Consider the following 26,221-nt stretch of genomic DNA (forward strand, 5'->3'; position numbering starts at 1 on the left):
AAATATAAACCTAAGTGTAACCTGTCTGATCTGAGTTTAATATCCTCTATTTTGGTGAAATAAAGAAATTTTGATATTTTCATTTATTTCGTAAATAGGCCAAGCAGCCTATACTTAATCTCTTCTACTATATGAGGTTTGGAAATCTAAGTAACAACATTCCCCATCTCTAGAGCAGACAGAAAAATACTTCTCACCTTGCATAATCAATCTGTTGGTCAGACAGGAAGTAGCAATTGAGTGACAAGGACTGTATCACCACCCAGGGTGTGACACTGTGCTTTGAGAGCCTCTCAGAGCCAACACTGACTCTGGATGACCTCACAGGAAAGGTGGAGAAACCAAGCATTGCCTTATAAACATGCCCCTTTCCTAGGGTATGGCTGATGCAGTTGTTGTGACGGTCCTGAGCAGCCTCTGAATCACAGCCATCTCCATCATGAAGATCATTGGGGATCTCCTTCTGTTCTGTACAGTGGCCCATCTCTGTACCTGCTCAGGTAAGTTAAGGGTAGATAGTGCCCTGTATAGCCATTAAGCTTGTTCTCTGAAATAGCCCCTCATAGGATGTGAACATCTCAGAGAAATGTCTTGTCATGTGGATTTAAAGTATACTGGTTTGTAACAGAAACAGCCCTGGCCTGGAAAAGGAGACACTTATGTCCCACCTGGAGTTGAGGGATTTGGATCTAGTGCATTCCTTTCAAGGATTTCTATTTCCATTCATGGAACCAAAAAAACCAAAAAAACAGAAAAGCCTTATTTTTTCGTAAGTCTTCCATTTTATTAGGACACTAGAAATTGCTGGTGCTATTAGATACTACTCAGTGCAAAGACTCAGAGAAACTTGGATCTCTCTCCAAATCAATACAGGAGGATTGATATAAAGCATGATTCTCCAAAACCCAGGAGTCAACAATTAAACTTTTAAACAGTGAAAAATTACTTAAATAAGATTCTGATGCCTTGGAGATATTCCATTACATTCCTTTATATCGACTAGGAGGGGGAGAATATCAAAGATGGTGCTTCAGGCTCTTAGAAGTGGTGACTGCAATATTTTTATTGCTATCTGATGTAAAACATTATCAGAAACACGATGAACTCCAGAAAACGTCCCATGGTCAATAAACGGAGGAACTTTGGATGATTCTCTTACTTGAACCAAGGCTTACCTAACCTATTGGCCATTTGGCTTCCTCAGCAAACAGCTGGGTTTTGTGAAAGGACGGGGTAGGTGCTGAAACTCATCACCAGAGAACTACAGAGTCTCAATCAACAGACTTTCTGTTAATTAATGAGACATCATAACTTTGCTTTATTTTTAACATTTCCAACTGCATATCTCTTTCAGAAGCTGCCAGTCTGCCTTTAAAAACAGTGAGTATATTGAACCACACTTTAATTTCAGTTTAATTTCCTATTTAGTTTTACTTTAATTTCCTATTTACTATATTTAGCCAACAAATACTTATGAAATATATATGTAAGATTAATTCAGTATGCTTGGGGGGGTGAAAGGGAAGGCAGCCACAGATAAATTGCCTTTGCTTTTCAGAAGGCAGCTGAAGAAATATGACATACATATATGTAAATAACCACAGCCTAAAGAAAATTTTCCAGAATTAAGAAAGAGCAGGAGAGGACTTCTAGCTGAGAAGATGGTGATGTCTTCATGGAAGGGATAACATGTGAGAGGCAAGAGACATTTACCTTGGTTAACTGCACAAACTCTGGATTCAGATCCCAGCTTTACCTCTTACCAGCTTTTATGTTAGACAAGTTCTCTTTTTAAGCCCAAATTTCCCTCATCTGTAAAATAGGGGTAATAGTAGAACCTACCCTATTCAGTTGTTCCGAAGATTAAACAAAGAAAATTCATGTAAGATTTAAGTTTAATGCCTGGCAAAGAAATGCACATATGTATACACACACACACACACACACACACACACACACACATATATATATATATAAATAAATAATAGAAGTGGTGCTGGTAGTACTAGTATTTGTCAGAGTGGTCATATTATTATCAATAGAAGTAGCCACAGCAGCATCAGAATATTGGAGCTGGGACTTCCAAGATGGTACTGTGCTTCCTGTCCAGGAGAAGCCAGGGTAGCCCAGCTTGAGGACCAGGAGAAAAGCAGGACATCCTCCTGTGACTGTCACAGGTAGACTGCAGCATTTATGAGAAGCACCCAGTGGTGGCCATCCCCTGCCCCATCACATACCTGCCTGTTTGTGGTCTGACTACATCACCTATGGGAATGAATGCCACTTGCGTATTGAGAGCTTGTGAGTACTGCATGGGAAGAAAAAGCATCTAGGGCAGCGTCCTCCACTGCAATCTTCTCCTCTTTCCACAAGCCTGCTTAACTCTCCAGAAGCTATACTCTGCCCACCCAGAGAGATAGAAAACTTGCTGCCTCACAGTCAGATTAGGTTTGAGCCACCTGCTCTGCCAGTTTGGACTGGTCCCTCCATGACAGAACCTCTAATTCCTGTCTGTCAACTGAAAGAGTCTAACAAGACCATGAGCTTCCAAACTGCTGTCCCCAGAGCCCAGAGGTTCCATAGAGGCAAGTCAGGAGTCACCAAAGAGGTTAAGGGGATCGTTTGGGTTGGTCTCCAACCCCAACCAGCTTTGGACTATTTTAAGGAGTAGAGTTCCAAATAATTTCTTATTGGAAGAAAGGGTTCTGAATCCCACACTAAAAAATTGAAAACCACTATCTTACATGACTTCTAAGAGACTCAACAGATGATTCTTAGATAAACTGTAGCCAGAGGGTCTTTACCTCCTCAATTTCCTAGTGGCTCTAAATATCTGCAGCCTTAGGGAGACAGGGAGGATAAGGCTACCACAAAGATTATATTTTCTTTGATCTAAAATAGGGGAATACAAGCTGTCAGTACTTGGACCAGAATCCCATGAACATGTTTTAAGTATTTTGTTTGGCCTGCACAGGGTTTTGGAAGGCAATAACAACCAGGCAGATGTCACTTCTTTGGTACAAAACAGGCAACTCAGCATTTGCTATCTTAACACCAAGTCCCCTTTGCTCACTGTTAACTCTCTTTTAGACCACTGGATTTTGGCCACTTATCTCAGATCTTGTGGTTTTTCATCTTTGTGACTATCTTACCAAGTTAAAATACGGAGTTAGGGCCTGAGCCCAGAAGGATATGTCTACATACCGATTCCTACTCAGGAACTTTTATTTCACAAAAGGGAAGATTCTCTAATGTGCACAGACACTGGGTCCTCAGCCTAGAAACCAGCCTGTGTCCAAGGACACTGAAGGGGACATGTGGTGGAAGTTCTCCTCACTAGTGCAGGATCCAGCCTCATCACAGGCCCTGCTGACCAGAAAAGGCTGAGGGGAAGCCCACCTCAGCTTTCCTTGTCAGAAGTCCTCCTTCTTTTTTGTTTTAACACATTGGGTGATCAGTCTGGGCTCTGGGATAAGTGGAGGCAGCAGGTGGGATGGAAGTGTCACTGGTCTAGGGACATTCTGCTTCTGCCTCTGTCAGGAACTGCCCGAGGCCAGGACATTCCTTTTTAGGGACTCATTTTCCTCATCTGTAAGATGAGGTTCTGCCTATAATCTCTATAGTTCCTTTCAGCTCTAATATTGTATAAAATTTCCTCTTGTGTTAATGAATCCTGTTAACTGTGTTGTTCCCATAGGAAGAGTACTGAAAAAGTTCAGTTTCTTCGTGAAGGAAGATGTTAACTTCTCCACAGACGTGATTACAGAGCAAGGATACCGTCACTGTCATCTTCATCATCCCTGGGCCTTTTCCCTCATGTTGGCACAGGTTCCCAGGGGATGGGGTTGGTAGGGAGGGGGCAGACACAGATTCAGAGTCATCTTTGCTGGGTGGAGAAAGTTGCACTCTCCTTCAGACTCCCCACCTCACTGACTGACAAATACAAAAATGTCAAAATAAACTAAAAAGTACAATGAAATTCTAACAATTCGTTGTTGAGGTCTAAGTATCAAATAAAATAATTACGCTTATTAAAAACTTTGTAGAACTATCATCTACCTAGTAACCTTAACAGATCAAAAGATAAAAACCCATTTTAAATGCAACATAAAGAGCAAAATATGTATAACACCAAGAGCAATGGTCATAAATTTTTTTAGGAATGACATGCCTTCATAACTACAAACTTATTCCATAAATACCTTTTATAGTAATAATTTTATAGCAAAAATTATCAAAATAAACCAGGGAACTTTCTGACACAGCTTAAACAATCTAACTTAATCCTAAGGTTTAAAAAGTATATTTTTGAATCGGCAAAAAAATTTTCATCTGCAATGAAAGAGACACTATTTGGGTAATTTATTTTCTAATTGTTCTGATGAAACTAATTCCAAGTCTTCTTTACTTGACATACCAGTCTGTTTTAACAACGATGCTGTGTGACTCTACTCAGGGAGTAGGGCACACTTGTAAATGCTACTCTAAATTTAACACAGCTCTGAACCACCTTTATTATTTTAATTATCAATCTAATTGTGCCACCAACGTCAGCTATTCCATGTTAATAAATACCGACCCATGATTTTAGACTCCCAACCCTCTAATCCTAATGTTAAATGCATAATTTATCCATAAACCTAGCCAGTTCATAGTGTTTAACTCAAATCTATGCTTAACACTAAGCTCACAATATTTGACTCCAATCTGTTAATCACAGTAAGACGCTCAGTAATCTAATAATTCTCAGCCTTTGATGTTTCTGACACACCTTCTCAACCCAATCATAGACATGAAGAACCAGTATGTAAGTGCACAAAAGAGAAGAAATATTGGTCCAGAAATGCTGAGTAGTGAATAAAAACAAAAGACCACTCTTTCTCCTTCCTTTTCATTTCCTTTTTCCTATCAAATAGTTTTCCTTTTCTCTACCTTATTTTTTTCTCTTTCTATATATTCCTTCTCTGTGATTTTTTTATTGCTCTTTTAACTTTTCCTAACTTTTCCTTAAATTCAATACCTTTTTCTCATTCTCTCTAGCCCCCATAAGTATCTTTTATTTATTCAAGCCTTCCAACATCCATACCTCAAGGTCTGACTGTAAATCCCTTTGCAGCGATGGTCAGATGAGCACATATACCCACATACACCCTTCAGGAAAATTTATATTTTTAGACATTTGTCTCAAAATGAAGAGAGCTTGGGACCCACCTCCAAAACTTTTATCACATATATTATTCTGTAGTCAAATCCTTACCTAGGTTTGAGGCCTAATTTATAGCTTATATCTCAACATTTAGAAATAAATACTAATTTCACATAAATCCAAACAATGTTCACCTTATATCTAAATCCCAATTTTTACCTTTCACAGTTACTTCTATAGCGTAATTCTTAACCATTCTCCTCAAAAGCCAACTCTTAATTCTCTCTTTTAACTCAAACCTCGAAATAGAAATCTTTAACATTATTCTGCATACGATTCATTTCATATAAATAAATCTGAGAACCAACACTGAAGTCAGTCCTGAACTTTTAAAACTGTCAACCAAATTTTTTGTTGTCTCTGGGTCTTATTTCTATTCACTGATTGAATCAAAATGCCTGTTTATATGAATACGGTACTCTGCTTGTGTGTGACTGTGTCACTGGAAGCTATAATCTCACTTTGTGTGTCAATAAGTACTTAGGTATATGGTCACACGTGACTCTTTATAGACGACCAGATCATTGCTGGTGGCCCCAGTGATCTGGCCATAAGAACTGTATTTGAAAGTCATTATGCATGAGAAAATAGTGAGTTACTCATTTTCAGTTTATAAATATGCAGGTTGTTCCATTTAATATCTTACTGTTGACTATTTACACTGGTACAAATAAGTCCCTGTTGTTGGTTTCCCCAAGTACTGAAAGGCTGAAGTTGAAATAAAACAAAAATTTAAAACACAAGATAACAGAAAAAATAAAACACGGCTAAGGAATTTTCATTTATAACAAAATCATTTTTCAACCTGAACTGCTTCTTTGACTCCAGTTGCTTTAAAGTTAAATGATTTCAAGCCAATTCTGTGCCTCTGTGACAAGCTGCTTCTATCGAGACCTAACTGAGTCTGCCTTACTGCATGTCTCTCTCAGCTTGGGTCTCCTGGTTATCAGTTTGTGCCTAAAAAGCTGCCAGGAAGTGTCTATTTCTAATAGTCTTGTTTATTTCCCACCGTGTCTATAAGCAATCTCACAGAGTTGCCTGAGAGGTGGGACAAGCAAATAAGTTCCTCACCTTCCACAGTCATTCTGCCGCACCAGTGAAGACACGATGCACTTGTGGCTTCCTCAAGCCAATGACCTGGGACCTCTGCGTTCTTTGGGAACTTTGGGGAAGGGATCAGTCTTGCCCACATACTTGGAGCTCTGGATTATAAGCCTGGATCTGGAAAGCCAGATATCTAATCACAAATGTAAATGTGAAGTAAATTTATTTTTAAAATTTTACATTTCCAGGTTTAGGCCTTGGAGAACACATGATTTTATTTAGTTTTACTCGCTTCTCTGTACTCATAAACATTTGCATCACTGAGGTCTTTATCAACCTCATCATCATTGTCTTCATTATAAAACTCCACCAAGCAACTCATGAGAACACAACGAACCTTTAAATAGAAGACTGTGTGCTTACCCCAACCTGAACATTTACCAGGTGTGTAGCTATGGGTAGGTCACTCTATATGTGCAATATCCTTTTCCTTACTGATAAAATAAAGAGAATAATAATCCCTAGTTTAACCTGTATATTGTGAGAATCAGATGAGATATGCATGTGTACATGCTTTGTAAATTATATAGTCTGATAGAAATGAAAGGGATGATTATGATGTGTATGCCCTTTCTTTTCCAACATTTACAAAAGCATAAAAACATATACCACATTTTTTTTGCAATATGCTTGGCATGTTAAAGTCTCATGACCAGTAAATTCTCAGGTATTTTTCCTTGGTTTGAGAAATGGGAACATTTCTGTTCATTAGAAATTGATACTAGAAAGTGAAAAGGAGAATATGTAGTTTAAACATATAAGATTATACACATTTACTTATACAGTTTGCCCCATTTGAACATGGCCTCACTTAAGAGCATGAGTAAAATTGTAATAAAAATGATATTTACATAATCTCAAGGAATATTATTACAACGTATTTATTAATTTTGAACGGAAAAAGAGTAACTTTACAGTGGAGAACCTGGCAGCTACTAACTTACTCAAGTGATTAAAGTTAGCATCATTAGTGATGGGGCAAATCAACATCATGTATGCACACGTCAGGGGTGGGTCCAGGGGTGTATCTAGCAGCTGTGGACTTTGTTGGTACACTCACCAGGTAGTGGGTGGCATCACAGGATCCCAATGACCAGCACCTGGGAAGGAGTACCCAGAGGTCCCTTTCAAGGCAGGAGCACTCTGGTTCTGCCCACATAACACCACAGCTTGGAGGCAGATCTAGGGTGAACAGATCCTGGAGGAGCCCTACCACAGAGGCAGACCAGGTCCCAGGCAGCAGCAAAATCACTTCGATTCCTGGAGCCACAACACCCCAGCCTCCAGAGCCTAGCACTAGGTCTGGGACAAACACAATGGAGAAAGGGACGCAAAATTGGGCTGCCTCTGGGCAGAACCACAAACACCTGCACGTGCAGCCCATAGGTTCACTTTGACCACATGGGCCTCACTTGCTTCAGCACTCACCGCCTTGGAGACAGAGCACACATGTAAAGGCAATGGACCCTTAATGAAACCAACCGTCAGGGCTTCTACTCTAAAATCTGGGGAGGAGACCCCACCCTCAACAGGGCTGTGACAGCCACGGAGCAAAGAGGAGGCCCCTCCCATCATCCAGTGCAGGCTCTGGTCACCACAACACCATCACACCCCTTATCAAGGGGATAATGGCCAGCACATGCTGAGGAAAGAACTGGCTGGCATCCATACCAAAAATAGCCCTGGCACCAAAAATACCAGACTTACACAGTCTACACACGGATGTTCCCACATAAAAACACCCCTTCAAGGCCACAGTAGATAACTTTTTCTGTCTCTATGAGTTTATGGGAAACAGTTAAGTAACATGAAAAAGCAGAGGAACTATTCCCAATTAAAAGAACAAGAGAAATCCCCTGAAAGAACAAACAACGAAACAGACCTCTCAAGTCTACCAGACCCCAAGTTCAAAAAGGAGGCAATAAAAATGCTGAAGGAAATAAGAAAGATTATCAATAGAAATGCAGATCAGTGTAACAAGGAACTAAAAACTATAAAGAGGAACCAATCAAAATTAGACAACTCAATTGCCAAACCAAGCTAAAAGTAATGAATAGCAGACTAAGTTTCACAGAAGAATAAATAAGTGATCTGGAAGACAGAATAACAGAAATCATTCAATCGTATCAGCAGACAGAAAGACAAATGAAAAGAAGATGAAAGCAACATACGAGATGTATGGGATAATATAAAGTGTGCAAACTTACGCATAATAGGGATTCCAGAAGGGGAAGAAAGAGAAGCGGGGATCAAAAATATATTTGGAGGACTTCCCTGGTGGTGCAGTGGTTAAGAATCTGCCTGCCAACACAGGGGACATGGGTTCGAGCCCTGGTCCAGGAAGATTCCACATGCCGCAGAGCAACTAAGCCTGTGCGCCACAACTACTGAGCCTGCGCTCTAGAGACCACGAGCCACAACTACTGAGCCTGTGTGCCACAACTACTGAAGCATGCATGCCTAGAGCCCATGCTTCACAACAAGAGAAGCCACCACAATGAGAAGCCCGCACACCACAACAAGGAGTAGCCCCCACTCTCTGCAACAAGAGAAAAAAGCCCACACGCAGCATTGAAGACCCAATGTAGCCAAAAATAAAATTAATTAGTTAAATATATATATATATATTTTGAGAAATTACGGCTGAAAGCTTACCAAACCTGAAGGAAAAGATATCCACATATGAGAATCAGAGAGGGTCCAACACAAGATGAACCCAAAAAGACCCACAACAAGACATCATAATTAAAGTGGCAAAAGTTAAAGAGATTATTCTAAAGGCAGCAAGAGGAAAACAAAAAGTTACAAGGGAACCCTCATAAGGTTATCAGCTGATTTATTTGCAGAAAATTTGTAGGCCAGAGGGAGTGGCATGATATATCAAAGTGCTGAAAGAGAAAAACCTGCAACCTAGGATACTCTACCCACCAAAATTATGATTTACAATAGAAGGAGAGATAAAGAATTTCCCAGAGAAGCAATAACTAAAAGAATACAACAATACTAAACATAATAGCAATAGTTAAGTTCTTCTCTAAATAGAAAAGAAGCAAAAACCTATAGGAAAGGGAAAAACACAATAGGAAAGGCAAATACATAAAAGGATTGAAGATCACTTAAAGAAACCAGTACACAGACTAAGAAACAATCAAAAAAATTTTTAAAGCAATTATAACTATAATCAACAGCAAAAAGATGTAAAATAGGACCTCAAAATCGCAAAATGTGAAGAAGGGAGGAAAAATGTGTAGACCTTTTAGAATGTGTTTCAACCTATACAAGTATCAGTCTAAAGCAAGTTGATACAGCTATGGGTTAACATACTTGAAAAGCAGGGTAATCACAAATCAAAAACATATAATAGACTGACAAAACAAACAAAAATGCAAAAAGAAAGGAACTTAAGCGTAATACAAAAGAAAACCATCAAACCACAAAAGGAAAAACAAAAAGATGACATGAACAAAGAAGAACTACAAAATCGATTGGAAAACAAGGTAAAAATGGCAATAAACACATACTCATCAATAATTACTTTAAATGTCAAAGGACTAAATGCTTGGATCAAAAGACATAGAGTCAAAGATTAGATAAGCCAAGAACTACAATACGCTTCATACAAGAGACTCACTTCAGGGTGAAAGACATATAAGTTGAAAGTGAGGGGATGTAAAAAAGATATTTCAGGCAAATGGGAATGACAAAAAGCAGGGGTAGCAATACTTGGACAAACGAGACTTTAAAAGAAAGTTCATAAAGAAAGACAAAGAAGGACATTATATAATGATAAAGGAATCAATACCAGAAGAGAATATTACATCCATTGACAAATATGCACTGATATAGGAGCACCGAAATATATAAGACAAATACTAACAGACATAAAGGGAGAAATGGACAGAAATACAATAATAGTAGGAGACTTTAACACCCCACTGACATCAATTGACAGGTCTTACAGATAGAAAATCAATAAGGCAACACAGATCCTAAATGACACAACACCAGTTGGACTTAATTGGCATATACAGGACACTACATCCAAAAGAAAAACCAGAATGCCCATTTTTTTTCAAGTGCACATGGAACATTCTCTAGGATACATCACATGCTAGGTCACAAAACAAGCCTCAACGAATTCAAGATGACATAAACCATTTCAAGCATCTTTTCTGACCACAATGGTATGAAACTAGAAATCAACCACAGAAAGAGAAATGAGAAAAAAAACCCAAAAACGATTACACAGAGACTAAACAACATGTTACTGAAAAACCAGTGGGTCAATGGTGAAATCAAAGAGGAAATCAGAAAATACCTTGAGACAAACAACAATGAAAACACATCCTTACAAAATCTTATGGGATGCAGCAAAAGCAGTTCTAAGAGGGAGTTCATAGCAATAACAGGCCTTCCTCAAGAAACAAGAACTACCACAAATAGACAACCTAATCTACCACCTAAAAGAATTAGAAAAAGAACAAACAAAACCCAAAGTCAGCAGAAGGAAGGAAACGATACAGATTAGAGAGGAAATAAATAAAATAGAAACTTAAAAAAACCTGAAAAGATCAATAAAACCAAGACCTGGTTTTTTGAGAGGATAAACAAAACAAAAACCTCTAGCCAAGCTCAGCAAGAAAAAAAGAGAGAGGACCCAAATAAACAGAATAAAAAATGAGACAGGGGAAATAACACTGATACCACAGAACTACAACAAAAGCCATGAGAGAATACTATGAACAGTTATATTCCAACAAATTGGACAACCCAGAAGAAATGGACAACTTTCTAGAAACATACAGCCTACCAAAATTGAGTTAAGAAGAAAAAACAGATAATCTGAACAGACCAATCACTAGAAGTGAAATAGAATCTGTAGACAAAACAAAACAAAACAAAAAAACACAAAAAACAAAACTCCCTGCAAATAAAAGTCCAGAACTGAATGGCTTTAATGGGAAATTCTACCAAACATAAAACAAGGAACTTGCAAGCTTCCCTGGTGGCTCAGCAGTTCAGAATCTGCCTGCCAAAGCAGGGGACACAGGTTCAAGCCCTGGTCCAGGAAGATCCCACATGCCGTGGAGCGGCTGGGCCTGCGAGCCATGGCCTCTGGGCCTGCGCGTTCGGAGCCTGTGCTCCGCAGTTGGAGAGGCCACAACGGTGAGAGGCCCGCGTACCGCAAAAAAAAAAAAAAAAAAAAAAGAAGTACATCCTTACCATCCCTAGGCCTGAAGGGGAAACAGGAGGAAACCCAGAAAGAGGAAGCCCTCCGTGGAGAAAATGATCTGACAGAACCTGACACACTGAAAGAAAAGTAGTCAATGGAGACCCTATAGGGAGGGCACCTCCCTCCTCCATCTCCTGCCTGCACTCTCCATTGGATGAATTAACCAGGAGCTACAGGGTAAACAGTCCTGTGATAAAGTCCACAGCAGTTAGCGTCCCAGGGCACAGAGCAGGGTGAAGAAGGGAGAAGTGAACTGAAGATATCAGGTACATCCCCTGAGGCTGCTTGGATTTTTCCACTCACCCTGGAAGTGGTTTTCAACTAAAGGCCGTTTGGTTATAGAATTAGAGTACTGGAATTTTGAATTTCTAGAAAGGACTTCAGAGAAAAGCCAAAGGCATCCAGACACCAAATGCAGAAACCCTCTTCACAACATCGGTGACAGCTTCTACTTGGACACCTCTAGCAATGGAGAGCTCATCAACTTGACAACTGAAAGCTTTGAATGGTTGGAAATTTCTTCCGTATGTTGAATCTCTATTTCTCCCTTTAGTTTCTACCCATGGGTTCTAGTTGTCTCGCAGTGCCCACATAGAACAAGTCTGTTTCTTCTTCTTAGTGACAGGCTATCATAGATTTTAAATGACTTTCATGGTTCATACTCAGTCTTCTCTTTTCCAGGTTAAACATTCTTGGAAAATATTCTCTTCATCTAAGCATGACATATGACAATACTTACCAATTTGAGTCAAAAGATGGGTTAAGGACTGGCTGTGCCATGGGACCTTGGACCAGTCATTTCAGGTCTCTAAGTCAGAGTCCTCGAAAAGTGGCAAAAATGGAAACAGAAGTAACCCCATTTCATAAAATGAGGACCATGTCATGATATATGTGAGAGGAAACATGTGGCAGAAAGGGCATAGGCATGTGCCAAAGAGTGCTGGTCTCAAATCTAGTCTCACTTTATGATTATAAGCCAGTCACTTGTCATCTTAGAGTTGTTAACACATTTTTAAAATGAGAGTAATATCTAGGCCCATGCATTATATTTGGGAGCTCAGGGCAAAAATTAAGATGGAAGCCCATGTACTGAAAATTTATAGCTAAGACACATTTAAATAAAATTATATCCTCCTACCTTGGCAAATAATAGCTTTATTGCAATATGATAACCCAGGTTGAAAGGTAAAATTCTCAGACTCCTTAGAATTCTTTCCTGGAATATGGTGGCATGGGAGAAATTGGCCCCAGGTCATCAGTCTCTCTCCTGGACTGCATGCAGTATCTCTCTTCTCTCCACTCCCAATCCTGTCATGCCTCATGAAGAGCCTCATGCACATGGACCTACACACCAAAGCCTGCATGTCCAAACTTCACTCAAACCCCAGCAAATGGTCATGCCTAGGTCACATCTTGGGGTGAAGGGTGTATATCCCAGCAACACAGGCTGCCTTGGAGAATGGAGCCGAGGAAGACATTTACATAGGCCCTGTAAGCAGAATCAAGTCTGCCTGGGATGGGAATTCAGGAGTTCAGGGTTCCAGGGTATAGTCCAGAAGGAGATTACAAGTGTGTGCAGCACATGTCTTTGACCTACAAGCTCCTAGCCCTATAGGGAGAGGCATGGCTGGAGAAACTTGGGGGTCAAGGGCAAAGAAGTCCCTTTTGCAAAGGTTTAAAGATGGTAGCAGTGATACTTAATTTTCAAAACTACTGTAAGAATTAGCATGGAAGGGAAGTACTTAGAACATATAAAAATGTTAGCAATATTAAAACATATAAACGTTGTTGTTGCTATTGTTCCTGTTGCTGTTATTAGAATATGCTTGGAACACCATTAGGTACTACTGGAACACAGGTAGCATACTGGTAAAGCTGACTCCTTCGGACTCTAAAAGACCTTGTCATTCATTATAATATCAGGGAGAATCTACATTTATCATGGCTGTTAGTTTGAAGAAGCTCTTCTGGTCTTAAATACTTTAAAGTACAGACCAGCAGTACACGCGGTATCCCTGAGAAGTTTGAGTCTTGTATTCCTATTTCTACTTTCTGGCTGTAAGCTTTGTATTCCTAAATGAAGCCTTCTCCCAGCTTGGCAAAAACTTCTAGCATGCTTTTACCATCTCAAATCACTAAGAGATGATTTAATAATCAAGATGAATTACGAAAATAATGCAAGTACAGGAGGCTTGGCTGACGCTGCTAGGTTACCTGTCTTGACTTTACCTCACTGCCCCTGGTCACCTCAAGCAAATGAGAATAGCACTTGCCTCCTGTCCCTTTGCCTTTGCTTTCCATCTGTCTTCAGTGTGTATCTCCCTTTCAGCACTGCCCTAGCCATGCCCCAGACAACGGCAGCCCCATGACTGTCTTCTGCCCAAAGAATTCTCAGATATTGTCACCTCACAGTTGCCTGGCAGACACTGTGAAAATGCGTTTTTATGACTATCAAGAAATCACAGAATCTCAGTGCTTGAAAAAGACCAAACACCTTTAATTTTTCCATTCAAAGAGGAATCTGATTCCATATCTCTGAGAGATCGTTATTCAACTTTTACTCCTGTCTGGATAGCCCTGAAGATGGGGAATTCAGGCCTCCCTAAGGCACAGGCCTCCCTGTGTCACTGTTAGGTATCCTGAAGATTCAGAAAATTGTTTGCTCACTATCTTTTAACCACTCATATGCCAGGCACTGGGCTAGGGGCCCAAGATGCAATAGTAAGATCATCCTTGTCCTCAATGAACTGTTTATATTGAGCCAAAATGTTAAATAATAGAGTGGTTAAGTTGTTGAGCTCTGGAGTCAAATTTCCCAGTGGGGCATCCTGGGGAAATCTGAGAACTGATGGTATTTTTAAAATAAGACTTCTTTCCTTAGGAGTTAGGCCTGATTTTCTCATGTGTTTGTTTTGGTAACAATATGAATTAAGCCCTGTTGCACCTGGTCATAACACAACCTTCAGCACAGAATTACTGCTTATTCATGATCTGCAGGACGCTGCCTTGTTATACAAGCCACATATTATAATAGAAATCACATATAATGGACTTGAGTCTCCATGCATGCACCCTGGTTATTTACTTAATATGTTTTATGTTAAATATGAGATAGCAGATGCTATGAACAGGGAAGTAGGAATGGGTACGGTAATAATAAAGGGTAAAGAGATCACTCTAGGAAAGGATAAAGATGGCAGAGCAGGAGGATGTGGACCTCACCTTCCCCCAACAAACACATCAAAAATATATATACATGTGGAACAATTCTCACAAAAACCGGGAGGCAGAAGATCTGTTATATAACCAAAGCTGCAAGAAAGATCCCCATGTAACAGAGTATAATGGCAAAAAAAGGGGGGGGGCATCGGGATGGGACTAGTGTCCCTAGGAGGGATCTGTAAAGGATGGAAGGTCCACACAAGTGGCCCCTCACCCTGGGAGGCCTCCTTGCCTGCTGGGAGGTCCACCAAGACAGAAAGAGGGGCAGGAGGGGTCTGGACTCTGCTCATTAGGAGTGCGCATTGCTGGCTTGCTAGCAATCAGGGTGGAGAGAGAACAGCACTGACAGCTGCCTCCTTGCCACACTTCCCAGACCAAAGTGCACACTGGGCAGAGCTGCTGGTACAAACTGCACCTAGGCACTGAATCTTGGGAAGATGGGCCCTGGGAGACGACTCAGTCTAGCTGTGCGAAGACTGCCAAGAGGGCCCCCAACAGGGCTGTGACAGGCACAGAGCAAAGAGGAGGCCCCACTGAACATCCAGTGCAGGCTCTGGACACCACAACACCAGCACACCCCCTGTTAAGGGGATAACAGACAGCACACTCTGAGGAAAGACGTGGCTGGCATCTATACCAAAAACAGCCCTGGCACCAAAAATATAGGACTCACACAGTCTACGCAGGGACACATAAAAACACCCCTTCAGGGCCACAGTAGATAACTGTTTCTCATAAATTCATACAGACAGAGAAAGCTAAGTAAAATGAAAAAGCAGAGGAACTATTCCCAATTAAAAGAACAAGAGTTATCCCCTGAAAGAACAAATAATGAAACAGACCTCACCAGTTTACTAGACATTGAGTTCAAAAAGGAGGTAATAAAAAAGCTCAAGGAATTAAGACTGTAACAGTCTTACAGTCTTACAGTGAAATGCAGATCACTGTAACAAAGAACTAGAAACTATGAAGAGGAACCAATCAAAATTAGACAATTAAATTGCCGAGATAAAAACCAAACTAAAAGCAATGAATAGCAGACTAAATAATGCAGAAGAATGAACAAGTGATCTGGGAAAGAGAATGATGGAAATCAACCAATCAGAACAGCAGACAGACAAATGAAAAAAAAAAGAAAGCAAAATATGAGATATATGGGGTAATATAAACCCCTATGCATAATAGGGGTTCCTGAAAAAGGGAATTGAAAATATATTTGAAGAAATTATGGCTGAAAACTTCCCAAGCCTAAAAAGAAATAGATATCCATGTACGGGAAGCACAGAGGTTCCCAAACCAGATAACCCCTAACAGACCCACACAAGGACATATAATTAAAAATGGCAAAAGTTCAAGATAAAGAGAGGATTCTAAATGCAGCAAGAGAAAAACAGAGTCAATAACAAGGGAACCCCCATAAGGCTATCAGCTTATTTCTCTACAGAAACTTTATAGGCCAGAAGGGAGTGGCATGATATATCCAAAGTCCTGAAAGGGAAAACCCTGCAAACTAGGATACCCTACCCAGCAAGATTATCATTTACAAAAAAGGAGAGATAACGGATTTCTCAAAGAAGCTAAAACTAAAATATTAAATACTAAACACTAATACTAAATACTATTTTAGTAATACTAAACCTCACCTAGAAGCAATAATGAAAGACCTTCTCTAAATAGAAAAGAAGCAAAGTTCTACAGGAAAGGGAAAAACACAATAGGAAAGGCAAATATATAAAGGGATTGAAGATCACTTAAATAAGCCATTACATAGATTAAAAAACAATCAAAAAACTTTTTTTTGTAAAAGTGAAGAGAAAAAGGATAAATGTGAAGATAAAAAATAAAACAGGACATCAAAATCACGAGATGTGGGGTAGGGGAGTAAAAAATTGTACAACTTTTAAAATGTGTTTGAATTTATATAAGTCTAAAGCAAGTAGATATAGTTATGGGTTAACATACTTGAAAACCAGAGTAACCACAAACTAAAAACACAGAGTCACAAAAATCAAAAAGAAAGGAATTCAAGCAAATTACAAAAGAAAAACATCAAACCACAAAAGGAAAAACAAAAGAAAAAATGAACAAATAAGAACTACAAAATCAACTGGAAAACGAGATTTAAAATGGCATAAGTACTTACTTATCAATAATTACTTTAAATGTCAATGGACTAAATGCTCTGATCAAAAGACAGAGTGTCAGACTGGATTAAAATAAACAAGAACCTACAATATTCTGCCTACAAGAGACTCAGCTGAAGGCAAAAGACTCACATAGATTGAAAGTGAGGGGATGGAAAAAAGATATTTCATGCAAATGGGAATGATAAAAAACGCGAGAAGCAATACTCATATCAGACAAAATAGACTTTAAGCCAAAGTCCATAAAGAAAGACAAAGAAGGACATTATATAATGATAAAGGGATCAATAAAAGAAGAGGGTATTACACTTGTTAACATATATGAACCCAATATAGGAGCACCGAAAACACAGCAAACAAGTACTAACAGACTTAAAGGGAGAAACTGACAGGAATACAATAAAAGTAAAAGACTTTAACACCCCACTGACATCAACGGAAAGATCTTTCAGACAGAAAATTAATAAGGCAACAGATACTAAATGATATAATAGGACAGCTAGACTTAATTGGTACCAACAGAACATTACATCCAAGAAAAGCAGAATACACATTCTTTTCAACAGTGCATGGAACATTTTCTAGGATAGACCACATACTAAGACACAAAACAAGCTTCAACAAATTTAAGGGAATAGAAATTATTTCAAGCATCTTTTCTGACCATAACAGTACGAAATTAGAAATCAACCACAGGAAGAAAAATGGGAAAAAAACAATCACATGGAGACTAAACAACATGCTACTAAAAAAACCAGTGACCGGGGCTTCCCTGGTGGCGCAGTGGTTGAGAGTCTGCCTGCCGATGCAGGGGACACGGGTTCGTGCCCCAGTCTGGGAAGATCCCACATACCGCTGAGCGGCTAGGCCCGTGAGCCATGGCCGCTGAACCTGCGCATCCGGATCCTGTGCTCCGCAATGGGAGAGGCCACAACAGTGAGAGGCCCGCGTACCTCAAAAAAAAAAAAAAAGTGACCGAACAATGAAATCAAAGAGGAAATCAGAAAACACCTCAAGACAAATGACAATAAAACACAACCTTACAAAATCTATGGGATTCAGCAACAGCAGTTTTAAGGATGAAATTCATAGTGATACAGGCCTTCCTTAAGAAATAAGAATATCTCAAGTAAACAACCTAACCTACCACCTAAAAGAATTAGAAAAAGAACACACAAAACTCAAAGTCAGCAGAATGAAGGAAATAATAAAGATCAGAGAGGAGATAAATACAGATTAAAAAAACAATAGAAAAGATCAGTAGAGCCAAAAGCTGTTTTTTTGAAAGGACAAACAAGATTAAAAACCTCCAGCCAGCCTCAGCAAGAAAAAAACAGGGGACACAAATAAACAAAATAAGAAATGAAAGAGGAGAAATAACAAATGATACCATAGAAAATCATGAGAGAATACTATGAACAGTTGTATTTCAACAAATTGGACAACCCAGAAGAAATGCACAAGATTCTAGAAACTTACAGCCTGCTAAAACTGAGTCAAGAATAAAGAGATAATTTGAACAGACCAATCACTAGACATGAAATAGAATCTGTAATTTAAGAAAAAATCTCCACAAACAGAAGTCCAAGATCGGATAGCTTCACTGGGGAATTCTACCAAACAAAAAGAAGAAGTCATACTGATCCTTCTCAAACTCTTGCAAAAGATTAACGAAGAGGAATCATTTCCAAATTCACTCTATGAAGCCACCATTACCCTGATACCAAAACCAGACAAAGATACTACAGAAAAAGAAAATTATAGGCCAATATCTTCGATGAATACAGATGAAAAAATCCTCAGCAAAATATTAGCAAACCAATCCAACAATACATAAAAAGGATCACACACTATGATAAATTTAGGTTCATTCCAGGGTCACAAGGATGTTTTAACATATGCAAATCAATCAGTGTGACGCACCACATTAACAAAAGAAAAGATAAAAAGCACATGATCACCTCAACAGATGCAGAAAAAGCATTTGATAAAATTCAACATCCATTTATGCTAAAAACTCTCACCAAAGTAGGTCTAGAGGGAACATATGTCAACACAATAAAAGTCAGTTATGACAAATCCACAGCCAACATAATACTCAACGGTGAAAAGCCGAAAGCTTTCCCACTAAATTCTGGAACAAGACAAGAATGCCCACTTTCATCACTCTATTCAACATAATATTGGAAGTCCTAGCCAAAACTATCAGACAAAAAAAAAAGGAAATTACAGGTATTCAAATTGGAAAGGAAGAGGTAAAAATGACACTATTTTCAGATGACATGATATTCTATATAGAGAACCCTAAAGACTCCACACAAATACTCTTAGAACTAATAAATGAATTCAATAAGGTAGTAGAAGATTAATATAAAGAAATCTGTTGTATTTCTTTACACCAACAATGAAATATCAGAAAGTTTAAAAAAAATGTCCCATTTAAAAGCATGTCAAAAAAAATAAAATATCTAGGAATAAACTTAACCAAAGAGTTGAAGGACCTGTACGTTGAAAACTATAACACACTGATAAAGGAAACTAAAGATGACTCAAAGAAATGGAAAGCTAACCTATGCTCTTGGATTAGAAAAATTAATATTGTTAAAATGGCCATATAACTAAAAGCAATCTACAGATTTAATGTAATCCCTATCAAAAAAATCCATTACATTTTCCACAGAACTAGAACAAATAATCCTAAAATTTATATGGAACCACAAAAGACCCAGAATTGCCAAAGCAATCCTGGAGAAAAAGAACAAAGCTGGAGGCATAACCCTCCCATACTTCAGACAGTACTACAAAGCTACAGTAATCAAAGCAACATTGTATTGGCACAAAAACAGACATATAGATCAATGGAACAAAATAGAGTGCCCAGAAATAAACCCACATGACTACAGTTAATTAACCTACAACAAAGGAGACAAGAATATACAATGGTGAAAAGGCAGTCTCTTCAGCAAGTGGTGTTGGTAAAGCTGGACAGCCTCATGTAAATCAATGAAATTAGAGCACTTCCAAACTGTACACAAAAAAACCTCAATATGGTTTAAAGACCTAAATATAAGACACAACAGCCTAAAACTCCTAGAAAAGACAAAAGCAAAACATTCTCTGACATAAATCGTAGCAATATTTTCTTAGATCTCCCAAGACAAAAGAAATAAAAGTAAAAATAAACAAATGGGACCTAATCAAACTTAAAAGCTTTTGCACAGCAGAGGAAACCAACAAAATGAAAAAACAACCTACAGAATGGGAGAAAACATTTGCAAGCAATGCGACTGACAAGGGGTAAATGCTCCAAAATATTCAAACAGCTCGTACAACTCAGTATCAAAAAAACAAGCAACCCAATCAAAAAACTGAGAAGATCTAAACAGACATTTCTCCAAAGAAGACATACAGATGGCCAACACAGCACATGAAAAAATGCTCAACATTGCTAATTATTAGAGAAATGCAAATCAAAACCGCAATGAGGCATCACTTCACACTGATCAGAATGGCCATCATCAAAAAGTCTACAAAAAATAAATGCTGGAAAGGGTGTGGAGAAAAGGCAACCCTCCTACACTATTGGTGAGAATGTAAACTGGTGCAGCCACTATGTAAAACATTATTGAGGTTCCTTAAAAAACCAAAAATAGAGCAATGATATGATCCAGCAATCCCACTCTTGGGCATATACCAGAAAAGATGAAAACTCTAATTTGAAAAGATACGTGTACCCCAATATTAACAGCAGCACTATTTACAATAGCCAAGACATGGAACCCAAATGCCCATCAAGACATGATTGGTTTAAGAAGGTATATATATACAATGGAATATTCTTCAGCCATAAAAAAGAATGAAATATTGCCATTTGCAGCAACAAGGATGGACCTAGAGAATATAACACTAATTAAAGTCAGACAAAAACAAATATTATATGATATCACTTATATGTGGAATATAAAAAATAATACAAATGAATTTATCTACAAAACAGAAACAGACTCACAGATATAGAAAACAAACTTATGGTTACCAAAGGGAAAAGTGAGGTGAAGAGGAATAAATTAGGAGTATGGGATTAACAGATACAAACTACTATACATAAAATAGATAAGCAAAGAGGATTTACTGGGTAACACAGGGAACTATATCCAATATCTTGTATTAACCCATAATGGAAAGTAATCTGTATACACACACACACACACATATATATATATATATATATATACTTCTATGGAACTGAATAATAATTTAACAATCAAACAAAACAATGTTATATCATGCTGTCAAAGCCTCAGCTCCAAAGCCTGTTAAGAAGGAAACATTTTACCTGCAAGTCTTATTCTTTAGTGACAGGATGACTTTGCCCTCAGTGTCACATGTAAACAGTTATTAGCAAAGTGACTTCATAATGGGTTCTAAGGTTCTCATAATGGGGCCACAGCTCTCAGATCATCAACAGAACTAAGCCTTTGAGGATTTGCTATGAACTTTCAACTGAAGGAACTCCCGTGGATGAATCACATTGTTCTTTATGGAAAAGATGAAACCTTTCTCTGTGGCTGTCTTGGCTATTGGCTATTTCTCATGTAAGGATTTATCACAGAACCTCAGGGAGGGAGTAAACATTTGATCTTCTAAGGGAAGTAACCAGCCAATGATAACTGACTTCTGGATGTTAGGATTTTTGAAATTTTGACATTTCTCTTGGAGTTAACGAATTCACTACTTCAACCAAAATGATTATTGGTGGTTGAGTCCATTTTTTAATATCCCAAGAATTCTGCCACAGAGAGGTTCAGACTCAAGATATTTTAAGGGATGATCCCTAAAATGTACAACGAACATTTGATAAATAATCGGTCTCTGACTTGATAATCAATTTCCTCTCTCCTCCCTCTTCTTCCTGATACTTGCCCACCAGCCAGACACCCCCACACACTTGTGTTGTGCGTGTGCACACACACAAAGGCCTTCTACACAAAGCAGGGTCAGTTTCTGACGTGGCTTACTATTACAGCACAACCCGATGTTATCAAATCTCAAGAGAGGGCTCAGCTCTTCCTAAGTCCAGCAAAATGACACCAACAAGGGAAGTCCGTGATGTGAAACAATCTGCTGGCACGATGACACAGATAGAGGGGGAGGCAAAGAGAAGCTTCAGCCTCAGAGCTGAAAGAAGTCAAGGCTGTGAGGTAGACATAAAGGATGAAGGTAACAGGAACAGTTAATAGTTTGGGTAAGCAGTTGTTGACACAGAGGTCAAACAAAGGAAGACGCTTCCTTAGAAACATAGAGAATTTGGAAAGAGTATATTCAAGACAGGAAATTAAAAAAAATATATATATAAGAGTTCTGTCAGCAGGTAGCCAGGATGACTATCAAGAACTAGACTTGTCTCTAAAATGGGTCTAGACAATGTATGAGCTGCCCAGCAGTGGATGATATGTTGAGTCCCCGGGTTTAAATCTCTCCTGCTTAAGGTCAGCATTAAAGCTAGAATGGGCTAATGCTGAATTCTCAGGCGGCACATTGTGTGTCAGGCATGAGGAGGGGAAGGAAACAGTGTTTGGGAATCAGGCCTCGTCAGACAAACCTTGTGTGAAGAAGCCGCATATGTTTCTATGATTTTCATGGTTATTGATTTGCATGAGGTTACTTAATGGGCAAAGTAGCTGTTCACATCTCAACACTACGTTTTTTTGATCCTTTTACTAAATTTTTTTTTCCAGATATTTTTGGTAACATTGCATATAAGGTAAGTTTGCTACTTCCTGCATAAGAATGATTTTACAATCCTAAGCTTGTAGTATTTCTATTAGGTTGAACTATATTAAACCATATAAAACTGCTAATATTTGACCATTTTTGAGCTACACAGTGGCAATTTATATGGTTCAAGCTAGACATCTCTGTCAAAATAAATACTGAGGAAAACCAGGACTCATCCCTGTCTCTTACTCCTCCTTCACCTCCTTATCTACCGCTAGCAATTAAAACTCCTAATTTTTGTTTTTTAATAACTTTCTTCCCTCTAAGTTCATTGCTGATGCTTTCATTCAAGCCCTTCTGACTTTTTGCCCATATTATTTCAAGAGCCATCTAACGATTTCCTTGCACTTAGTTTGATCCAGGGGTTGGCAAACCACGGCCACCACTTTTTGAAAACAGAATTTTATTGGAACACGGGCACACTCTTTTGTTTACATACTGTCTCTGGCTGCTTTCAACAACAAAGCTGAGCAACAGAGAGTGTAGTACGGCTTTTAATTGGACAATATCTACTACCTGGATCTTAATAGGAAAAGTCTATCAATCCCTACAGTAATCTTCTCCACAATCATAAGGATGGGCCTACTAAAATTCAAATCTGATTGAGACACCACCCTCCTTAAAGCAGGACTCCTACTACCCTTAGCGTAAACTTTTTGCATATCCTCCTTGACCCAGCCTCTTTGTCCCTAAAAGGAGAACTCCCCTTTTCTCACTTTAGGTTCTAGCTAACTTAAACCATTTTGGGATCCTTGCTATTCTCATTTGTCTTTGTACTGTAATTCCCTCTAATTAAATTATCCTTCTTTCTATACTTATATCCAATTTTAGAAGTCATTTTCATTCTTTAGGAACACACTAAAGAATCAATTCTTCGGTAAATCCTTCCCAAACAAACCATATGGGCTTAATCATTAAAAGACGAGGTAAGAGACAAAAACAGTATTTCCCAAAGAGTGATTTGAGTACCTTCTTATAGTATTAGTGATGATTGTAGTTAATATGCCAATGAATATCTTTTACTGCAATAATTATAGCTTTTTAAAATGTGTGTTAGAAAAAATATAAGTACAACTTCAAATTCAAGATATCATGAATATTCATGCTTAGGACCAATCTAAGGTGACTAGTCAAGTTTAAAAAGGCAGCCAATTAAAGAAAAATGGCATATGAATTCAGAAGGAATCGTGAACCAAGTAACTGAAATCTGAGAAACATTACTGTACGTAATGGGAGCCACTGAAGTTTTGTACACAGGGCAGTAGGCTAAAAAACTGGATATATGGATAGACTGTGATCTGAACCTATGGAGTAGGGAATTGTGGCAGCTCATTCCTAATCTGCTCATTACACAGTTCTCATGAACTTTCCAAGTCTCCCTGTTGCCTACAGACAAATTATTCTGTCACTCAAGTTCCTCTAAGACCAGCTTACTCCAACTCTGGTAATATTGAAGAAATCAGGATAAAATGGGGGAGATAACTGGTAAAATCTGAACCTGGTAGCTTCTTCCCTCACTATTCCAGCTTCCTAATCCTCAAAAGACTGAACTATAGCCAGTGCCAGAGTGGGACCACACAGGGTAGCCCAATCCAGGCACAAGAGTTAAAGGAGGGTGGATTTTGATGAACTAAAATGACTCCAGAGGCACCTGGACAATGTTTATAGTCATTATTGCCACTTCCCAGAATAATCTACTTCCCTTCTAAGAAGTTACAGATACAAAATAGTCAAGGATTAGGGCTGAATAGCTTCAGCTGCCTTTCACAGAGAAAATTCCAAAGACTCTGACTGCTGAATTTAAGAGTTTTCATGTTTGACGTCTAAAAGAAGACATATTTGATCATTATCTCCTCTCTGCACAAAACACCCGAGAACTTATATTAGAAGTCATTAAGAGATCATGCTGGGTAGAGAGTCTGACCTATGAGTTTTGTTTTAGGACATTTCGTGCCATCATTATCAAAAGAAGGCTATACAACGGAAACATATATGCTCCATAAGAGTCAACCCATTATGTGCTTCTAACAATGTTACATATTCTAACTCCTGCGTGTACTGCTTTGCGAACATGTAAGTGAAAACCAAAATCCCCAAACAGAACCCTCTTTTGAGAATCTAATGTGTAGCTGACTGATAACACTTCTACATATTTTGGAAAATGTGTGTGAACTCCTTAAGATGTGATCCTCTAAACTGAAAACAGCGTCATTGGAGTTTCAGTTCTGCTGGGTGAATCCAAGGGGCGTGGGGTAACAGGGACTAAAGTGAGATTTTGAGGCTCACCTACAACTCTAGCAGAGAAGCCTCCCTCTATCAGTGTTGAACATTAAGTTTCAATATGAGGTTTTATGTGAAAAAGGTTTTGTTCCTAAAATGTTTGAAAATCATAGCTGTCAGACAAATCGCCCTTTTCAAGATAACAATTAAAGCAACAAGTCTCAGTACTTAGTCAGAAGATCTTGGGTTGAGTCCTGCCCTTGTGGTTAAGTGATACTGGGAAATCTCATAACTCCTCCAAACCTTGAGTTCTTATTTACAAATATGAGATTATATTTACTGCTTCACTTGCTAAATATGCTCTGACCACACTGACTCTTCTTTCCTAATATTTTCAAATGTACAAAGCTCTTTCCTGCTCCAGGACCTTTGGACAAACATAAGAATGTTTTCCCTATGATTTTCATAGGGCTAGTTCTTGCTCTTCATTTAAGTTTCAGCCTATATATCTCTTCCTCACAGATGCCTTCCCTGACCATTCTACCTAGCACAGATTTATCTCTGACATTTTCCACGTTAATATGCTTCTGTTTCCTTCATAATTCTTATAACTCGCACTTTATTTTCTATTTCTTTTTTAAATTAATTAATTTTTGGCTGCTTTTTGGGTCTTCGTTGCTGCACACAGGCTTTCTCTAGGTGCAGAGAGCGGGGGCTACTCTCTGTTGTGGTGCGCAGGCTTCTCGTTGCAGTGGCTTCTTTTGTTGCGGAGCATGGGCTCTAGGCACGCAGGCTTCAGTAGCTGTGGTGTGTGGGCTTCAGTAGTTGTGGCTCACGGACTCTAGAGCGCAGGCTCAGTAGTTGGGGCGCACGGGCTTAGTTGCTCTGCAGCATGTGGGATCTTCCCAGACCAGGGCTCAAACCCGTGTCCCCTGCATTGGCAGGAGGATTCTTAACCACTGCACCACCAGGGAAGTCCCCTTTTTTCTATTTCTTTATTTCCTAATTTTAAGCTCCATGAAGTCAGAAGGCAGGTTTTTGATTTATTCATAGTACTTAGCACTATGTCTAGTACTTCATAAGCACTGTAAGTACTTATTGAATGAATGAATGAGTTCTTGGGGAGAATGAAAGTAATAATGGGTATAAAAAGCACTTTTAAACTTAATCCTTTATAAGTTATCTTTTTTTGAAGTTTTATCACTTGTTGTATGGACTCAATCTCTCAGAATTGACAGTGTGGTTAAGAGTGAACACTGATCCTTACTGACCTGAATTGGAATTTCAGCTCTTCTATTCAAACTATGATCTAGG

At 38.8% G+C, this 26,221-nt stretch overlaps 1 long non-coding RNA gene across 1 annotated transcript; it reads left to right on the forward strand.

The window, feature by feature from the left end:
- The first annotated feature begins 297 nt into the window (after nt 1-297).
- LOC109548192 (uncharacterized) lies at nt 298-4,119 on the forward strand. The gene is made up of 3 exons (XR_002174224.3): nt 298-500; nt 1,355-1,380; nt 3,698-4,119. It is a non-coding gene; the product is annotated as an uncharacterized lncRNA (long non-coding RNA).
- Nucleotides 4,120-26,221: the final 22,102 nt, after the last annotated feature.

This window comes from Tursiops truncatus, chromosome 3, assembly GCF_011762595.2.
Source record: "Tursiops truncatus isolate mTurTru1 chromosome 3, mTurTru1.mat.Y, whole genome shotgun sequence".
NCBI lineage: Eukaryota > Metazoa > Chordata > Mammalia > Artiodactyla > Delphinidae > Tursiops > Tursiops truncatus.